A 9737-nucleotide genomic window follows, 5' to 3' on the forward strand; every position below is an offset into this window, starting at 1 on the left:
TGATGTGCACTCTTTCACTGCTTCAATATGAATGATACATGAGGCTATTTTAATAAAACGATAGTTTCCATTTCAATTTTAAACTTTTGAAGTTCGAAATTTCCAAAAATCTGAAATTATTTATGACTCGACCCAATACTAGTAGCCCAATGATCATCCCGAGATCTGTTTAAGGTTTCGTTTATTTAGTTTTTGTTAATATTTTTTTATATATATTTATAACCAGTAATTGCTCAATTAGCATATTCGGCCAATAAATGGGTGATACAGAATGACAAGTCGAGTAACACGACCTCAGACTATTTTATCTTTTAATTGTTGCGGTCATTAGACGGCAGCCATGATGGAGCATCGCCACAACAAATTTTTCATCGAATGAATCAACACCAGCACTTCTTTTTTAAGACGTGGTACTTATTTTTTCCGTCTCTTTCACCAGGGTGGGGTGGGGGAAAACAGACACAAAACACACACAGACACACAGTCATACACACTCACATGTATATCTATATATATATATAGGTGCAGACGTTGGTGTGTGGTAGGTAGCTTGCTTACCAACCACATGGTTCCAGGTTCAATCCCACTGCGTAGCAAATTAGGCAAGTGTCTTCTTACTATAGTCTTGGACCGACCAAAGACTTGTGAGTGGATTTGGCAGACGGAAACTGAAAGAAGCCCGTCGTATTATGTGTTTGTATGTTTGTGTGTCTGTGTTTGTCCCCCACTATCGCTTGACAACCGATGTTGTTGTGTTTATGCCCCCGTAACTTAGCCGTTCGCCAAAAGAGACCGATAGAATAAATACTAGGCTTATAAAGAATAAGTCCTGGGGTTGATTTGTTCCACTGAAGTCGGTGCTCCAGCATGGCCGCTGTCAAATGACTGAAACAAAGACGGAATTGTGACAGTTTCCGTCTACCAAATGCACTGATAAGGCTGAATTCACGCGCGTGTATGTGTGATTTAATGTTTTTCTTTCAGTTTCTCTCTACCGTTTCTCACAAACCTTTAGTCTTCCGGAGGCTATAGTAGAAGGCACTTATGCATGGTGCCACATACTGGGACTGAACCAGGAATCACGCTGTTAGGAAGTAAACTTCTTTATCACTGCATATTTTCAGCGATCTACCTCTGGTTCTTTATCTATTTATCTGATTTCAGCAATGATAGACTCTTCTATGGCTTTTCTCTTTCGGAACTTTTCCGATTTGAAAACTGCAATCGATTTTTAATCTCATAATTAATCCACCTTTCACTTCCTTTCGTAAAGCAAAATATGTATATATCTTGATTCTCTTAAAAAAACATTTAAACCCGGCACCAAAAATGAAGATATCCAGCTAAGATCGAAATACGTTTATGCAATTGGAGTTTTACGATGTTCGATACCTTCTTTAATGCGAAAGAGATTAAATGTAATGTTCTACATTGTAATTTTCAACAGAATTATTATTGCTAAAAGTAATAATGTTGTTAAATTAAATAATAATAATAATAATAATTCAAATAATGAAACCACTAAGTAGGGTATAGCGTTCCTTCTCACAAAATACACAAAATATAAAATGACCGGAAGAATGTAACCACGTGCGCATATATGCACAGTTATATACGAATGTGTGTGTGTGTATATATATATAGATGTATATATATATATATATATATATATCCATATATCTATTTACATGTACAACTATCTACAACTCTCTCCTTTCTCACTCTCTCTTTCTCTATCTATATATATATATATACATATATGCATATACATATATATATCCGCGAGTATGTATACATATATATACACACGCACACACACACTCACACACACGCGCACGCACGCACACACACATATATGTATGTATATACATAGATATATATATTATACTTGATGGACACAAATAAACACTCGTTTGTATATTATAAATCTTTGTTTTTGTCGAAGTCATGAACTAAAATGTTTGAAATAAATATTAAATAAATGTTATGAAAGACATTTTTTTAAAAAAAAAGATCAATTGAACTTACGCTTGATGACTGAATCTCAATGCGCCATTTTGTTCGAGGATCATCTGTGTAACTTTGAAGTTTAATGAGCATCTAGGCAACATATAGGCACAGATAAGCACACGAACCCACAATCACACGTATATAAGTAATATATATATATATATATATATATATATATATATATATATATATAAGCAATAATAAATCTCTGAACGAATATATATTCACAACCATAGATACTTATCCAGAAATGGGCAAATGACATGAACAGATAGGAATGCAATCCTCACCGATAAGCCGGTGAGTTTTCACATTTAACCAGCAGTGGATTTAAAAGAGCTGAATGGAATGGAAATGCTTTCAATATTGATTTTTGTTTTTAGCTCCCCTCTTTTTTAAATGTGTATCGTCAGTTTATCTCAAGTGCTAAGTGTTCCTCTCTGCAGATATACCGAAGAGGGATTCGGTTAATATTTTTCCAACATTTACCCATAATGTTTTGCTACATCAAGTAATATAACACACACACACACACACACACACACACACACACACACACACCACACACACACACACACACACACACATATATATATATATATATATACACATACACACACTCACTCACTCACTCATTTGCATCATTTGAAAGTTCCTTTGAAATCATTTCAGTTCTGATTGGTAAAGAGATAAACACCTTACCAGAAAAAAAAGAACAGAAACTCGTAATGCTGCGGCTGGGGACCATTTTCTGGTTTATCGTTGAGGGTTCCCGTTGTTGGAATTTACCAACTTTAGAATAGATAAACAACGTTTAATTTCAAGTTTATTGCCACTGTGGGATATTTCTGATTGTTTCAATGGTTTTCTTTCTAACTTTTAATGTAAATTTGATGATAGGCATTCTTGATTTGGCCATTTCATCTTTTCATCTTTGGGAATACCATTCGCTTTTTTCTTCCTTTCTCTTCGCAATATTATTTTGTTTGAAAAAAAAAGAAAATACAAAACGGAAAAAGAAAGCAATAAAAAATTATATGTTAGTATTTAACGACTGAAGTGAATAATTATATATAAATATAATAATAATAATAATAATAATAATAATATAATAATATAATAATAATAATAATAATAATAATAATAATAATAATAATGATAATGATAAAGATAATAATAATAATGATAATGATAATGATAATAATAATAATACACTTTGATCTTAGCCAAAAGGCCGAGAATGATAAAGATAATAATAATAATAATAATAATAATAATAATAATTATAATAATAATAATAATAATAATAATAATAATAATAATAATAATGATAATGATAATGATAATAATAATAATAATAATAATGATGATGATGATGATGATGATGATGATGATGATGATGATGATGATGATAATAATAATAATACTACTACTACTACTACTACTACTACTACTAATAATAATAATAATAATAATAATAATAATAATAATAATAATAAATGCCCTGATGCAGTACCAGGCAGTGGCTCTCATGGCTTCTGATCTTAACTGATTGGAAGTGTTATCATGTACATTGTTTTGTCTTGGTATAAAAGATGGGCTACAACAAATATTCTGCTCAATACCACAGATTTGCTTGTCAGTTGTTTGACTTTAATCAGTTGAGCATGTCCCTTAGTGGCTGACGATATGTGCATCTCTGATCACGAGCAGAATTAGTGGGGGAGCATCATAGCCATGTGTTGAGAGGGATTCTTTGGGGTTTGAATAATTCACCTCTGGAAACATGGGTGTTTCGTTCAACATCCTTAAACAACCCTTATTCAGGGACCTTTAGAGTGGGATGGGTTACTCGACCTGAAGAAAATTCTAACTGGGCCCCACTTGCAAGGTCATGTGCTGTTTATTTTGATATGAGATCACCATGTCGCGCACATATGGTTGTGATGCATGTGCCTAGTGTACCTTTATCAGACGGGTAGTCATGATGGGTATACTGGGCTTCGTATATTTTACCCCAGTGTCACTTTGATGGCATGCACTGCTCTCTCACTCAATAATAATAATTGTACTTAGAGACTGCAAGAGGAGCAAAAGTAACTTAGTCATGTCATGAATCGACTTTCGTAAGGCGTACGATATGATACCACATTCTTGGATTATGGAATGTAGGAACTTATTTGGTACTGCATCGAATGTTGAGCGATTGCTACGAAAAAGTTTGGTGAATTGGAAGACTGACCTGACAGCATACGGAAGAAGTTTAGGTTCAGTAGAAATTAGGAGGGGCATCTTTCTAGGGGACTTCCTGTCCCCACTGATCATTGTACTGTGCTTGATAAAACTAACACGGATTCTGAGGAAAGCAAAAGCTGGGTATGTATTGGAAACCGCCAACAAAAAATCAACCATTTGTTATTCGTGGATGACCTCAAACTTTATGGCAAAGTTGAAGCCCAAGTCAGTTCCCTCGTTGATACGGTGTATACCTTCAGTGCTGATATCAGAATGGAGTTCGGACTGAAAAAGTGTGGTGTGTTAGTATTGAAGAGAGGCAAAATCAAATGTAGGATAGACTAATGATACCGTCGGGGGAGGTTATAAAGCAGATAGAAGAGACGGGCTATAAGTACTTGGGGATTTGGGAAATTGATAAAATGATGGAGAAACAAAAGACAGAAAAGTGTAAGGTGGGGCACTTGTGCAGACTGAGACTGATACTAAAGTCGAAATTAAACGGACGGAATATGATCGAAACTATCGATACCTGGGCGGTTTCACACCTTAGATATGGAGCAGGGATAATCGCATGGACAGTAGACGAACTAAACAGCTTAGACAGAAAGACAAGGAAGTGGCTAACTAGATACGGGTCACTCCACCCAAAAGTGACACAGACAGATTGTATGTACTAAGAAAAAGTAGGGGAAGAGGACTTATTTGATGCGAACACATCATTAGAGCAGCAGAAAACAACATATCATGGTATGTAAAAAATGCCACAGAACCGTCATTATTAGAAGTAAGAAGGTCAAGCTTGTATAGGATGAAAGATTGCAAAGATAAAGCACTATACAAGAATTTGAAAACGAATGAAACTGAAAATAGGTGGGTAAACAAAAGATGCATGGTCAATTTCATTGGGATGTTGAAGATAAGACAGACAGAGAAAAAAGATGGCTGTGGATGACTAAAAGTGATTTAAAACCGGAAACTGGCACAAACTCTTCTCTGAATACGAATCTGGATGGTCACTTGAACAGGAACCGCTCCATCTCGAAACCTTCAAGTCCACCACCACATCCACCACAGAACGAAAAGTGTAAGGGGATAAAATAGACCCGCGAAAAGTATACAGAAGTAATTTATGCCTATTACTATGCATTAAGCAGGCTATCTGAAGAGAAACACACCGCAAACTCTTACCAAATGTGAACTATACGAAATCAAGACAGCAGACTATATATGGACGAAAACAAGTTAGCAAATATTCGGAGGGATATCTTCAGAAATAAAAGACCCACAGATAGTGAAACAACCGCAATCAAGCACGCAATGGAAAATGACCTAAATGTAAGACAGAAAGGAAATGAAGAACCAAAGAGAACAACTCTCCACAAATCACAATTGAAAGGCTGCCATCTAACCAGAACACTCAAACGTCTGGAGAAATAAATTTTAATGAACCTGATAAAGATAGCGAGTTAAAGTGATAAAGATATAATATTTGAAAACTACACATTTACTGAAGAACACTGAGAGTCTAAGATAGAACTGAAGCAGAAAAGCCTCACTAGGCTTGCAGTTGTAAGACACGCCAATAAGCATAGTAGAGAACTACTTCATAAACTCTTAAATACAATCCAAAATAGAAAACAAATTAAAATTGGAAACTCTGTAACAAAAGAAATCATACAAGAATTAAAACCAGATTTCACTGAATTAAATGAAATTATTTACGCAGTTGCTAAGACAATTGAAACCAGTTGCAAGTCTCTGAAAAAACAAAGACATAAAAGCCTTAGAAGAATTCCAAACTGGAAAAATAAAATTAAAAAATAGATTAAAATAATGGGAAGTGAAATATAAATATTGAATAATCTAATCTGTGGAAACGATGTAAAAACCAGAAAAGAAAGAAAGAAGATAAAATATAGATTCTCACCAAGAGAAGAACTGCTTTCAACAAAAGAAACACTGCAACAAAAAGCTCAAAGAATACAAAGATTTGAGAAGAGAAACAAATTTTATAAGCAAAATAAGCTGTTCGCAGTCAATGCGAAAAATTCTACAAAGAAATAGGGAAGCAACCGTTAAAACCCCAGCCCCTGCCATGGAAGAAGTTGACAATTCTGGAAAAATATCTGGAGTAATGAAAAGACTTACAATGAAAATGCAGACTGGATTAGAGACACAGAAGGATCGTACCAAAACTTACCAGACCAAACATGGGAAGACATCACAATAGCAGACCTAAGGATGACACTCACGAAGGTTCATAATTGAAAATCTCCTTGTAATGATAAGGTGCCAAATTTCTGGCTCGCCTCGTTCCTATGTGTACACAAAAAGTTAGTCCAGCTATTCAATGAAATTATGAGAGATCCTACGAAAACACCTGATTGGTTAGCAAGAGGTATCACTTACCTATTCCCGAAGAATAATGAAACCAAATTTCCCCAAAACGATCGGCCCATAACATGTCTGTCTACCACGAATAAAATGTTAATATCCATCCTAGTGGAGAAAACATACAAATTTATGGAGCAGAACGATATTTTCCTCACTGAACAAAAATGGTGCCGACGAGGCTCATATGGATGCAAAGATCAACTCTTAATCAGTCGTATGATTCTTGAGAACTGCCATTACAAACGCAGAAATCTCATTTCCGCATGGATTGATTATAAAAAGGCCTTTAACAGCACACTGCATTCATGGATTTTGGCATCACTGGATATCTTCAACATTTCTCCTGTGATTTCAAACTCCCCATCATATATTGTTGTGAAAGACAGACCACAATATATCGGCAAAATAAATTGATCAACTCAGAAAATATAAAGATTCACTAATCAAAATCGAAAAGATGTGGCATCTCAAGACGGTTCCAATACCAATGATTGTAGGAGCTCTTGGAATGATCAAAAAAAGAACTGAAAATTATTTAAGAATGATCCCTGGTTTACCATCCACGCAGGAAGTGCTAAAGATTCTCTTAACTGGTAACTGGTCACACGTATTGAGAAGAGCATCGGCGCTGTGAATTTTCTTTTCTTTTCCTCCTTTATTTTATTTCTATACTTTTCTATTTTTTTTTTCCTTTTTCTCTGTCTACTTCTTTTTCTCTACCACATGACTTTGTAAATGAACATTCTGGCCTACCAATGTATACAGTACATTTCTCTGCCCTAGGTGTCAGGAAAACACTCAACAAGAAATGGAAACAAAACTGGATGAAGATGCTAATGAAAATGATGATGATGATGATGATAATAATAGTAATAATAATAATAATAATAACTGTCTTAAATTTTTGGCGCCGTAGAATATATTCGTTATCCAGATAAAATATGGTTACATTAGGGAATATCAATAGAAAAATGTCGCTACTTCCTTATCCTACAGTCATTGCCATTAGTATCAACCAATGAACAATCATTTGAGATTGATGAAATAAGTTCTATTTGAAAACTGGAATCCATATAATCGATTTGCCCCTCCCCACAAATTGTTGGCCTTTAACTAACATTTTAAACCAATATCAGGATGTCGTCTCGAGAAAAGAACTCAATATATGTGCATACTAACTTTTCCTTTCCCTGATCGTAATATATTCTTTTATTCTTTTACTTGTTTCAGTCATTTGACTCCGGCCCCGAGTCTTATTCTTTGGAAACCTAATACTTATTCTATCAGTTTCTTTTGCAGAATCGCTAAGTTACGGGTACGTAAAGACACCAGAATCAGTTTTCAAGCGATGGTGTAGCGACAAACACAGATACACAAATACATACACACGCGCGCGCGCACACAAACATATATATATATATATATATATATATATATATATATATATATGTGTGTGTGTGTGTGTGTGTGTGTGTGTGTGTGTGGTGTGTGTGTGTGTGTGTGTGTATACGACGGGCTTCTTTTCAATTTCCGTCTACCAAATCCACTCTCAAGGGTTTGGCCGGCCCGAGGCTGTAGTAGAAGATAACACTTGCCTAATGTGCCACGCAGTGGAACTGAACCCGGACCATGTGGGTGGGAAGCAAACTTCTTACCACGCAGCCACTCCTGCGCCTATTAAATTCCTCAAATTTATATATTAATGGGTAAAGACCCCTTTCGGTCAAGAATGGCCATGGGATTGCACATAGAAAATTCCCTCCAAAGCACAAGTCCGTGCAAGGTTGTTTATAGAAGACCTGCAGTTGCCCATGCCATCGATATTATCCAAAGGAATGGCAAAGGCCGACACACTTTGGCACCAGTAACGTGGCAACTCAATTCTACAGCTGACTGAACTGAAGTAACGCGAAACAAAGTGTCTTGCTCAAGAACACAACACAGCGCTTGTTCCGGGAATCGAACGCACAACCTCTTGTTTGTGAGCCCGATGCTCCATCTCAATCACTAAGCTATGCGCCATCACATTTGTATATTATTTATATATTATTTATATATTTATTCTGATTTCATTTGTCTATTTTCCCCCTTTTTTTATCTACGTATTTTGTACTTTGACTGTCAGCCTATCCTGTCTCTCTCTGAATCAATGATTTTAGTCCTGGCTTTGAACTGCTGTAATCACTCATTACTATAGGCATACATTATTAAACTGAGTGAATGGCGAGAGTATATAACGCAAAACTTGTTTATACAATCACCTGACGAGGCACATTCTACACCAGGGATGTAATATAATGACTGCACGACGTCTCACCTTTGGACTACACGTCATAGATTTCGTCGAAACAGTTGTAGTGACTTTGAATAAAGTATTTTGTTAATTTCCATTTTCTGTTGTTTACTTATATATGTAAGTATTTATGTATGTATTTGCATATTAATGCCTTTATGCAAGCATGTGTAGTGGGAATATATAAGGTGACGATGTGGCTGCGTGTAGGTTATTACAATAGTTCATAAAGAGATGAAGAATGAATTGAAGACATATATTTACTAAATAAAAATATATCTTATTTACTGGTCGATGATGATACATAAAATCAAAATTTAGAATCTGTTAAATGATGTAATCGATGCAAGAAAGTTCAGAGATAGAAAATGTAGAAATAAGAGTTAAGTGGTGGTTTTCAGTCATATGGCATAGAGAAACAGACGGACATAGCAATGTCGTGAATGGCTCTAAGTCTAATCGACTAAGAAACGAAGAGTTGGGTTAGCAAGTTGTTTTTATTAATGGAACACTGGACATTCTAGAAACTTCCATGAGAATGCCAAGCTTCTTGAATAATTAAGAATCACGTCTCATAACACAGATGCTTCGAGAAATTAAGAAAAGGGAGGCTACTCTATAATCTTTCTTGCTAGGGAGATCATTCAAACTATTTATCTACGTAGACCACTACACATGTACGCCTTTTTCTCCTTTATATTCAGTCGCTTTCCTTCAAGTAAAAAGAACCGGTTTCTAACAAAGACATAAAGCAACATCACTGGAAATTTGGATTACAACAACGGTAATTGTTACACATAGA

The sequence above is a fragment of the Octopus sinensis genome, linkage group LG14, assembly GCF_006345805.1.
Source record: "Octopus sinensis linkage group LG14, ASM634580v1, whole genome shotgun sequence".
NCBI lineage: Eukaryota > Metazoa > Mollusca > Cephalopoda > Octopoda > Octopodidae > Octopus > Octopus sinensis.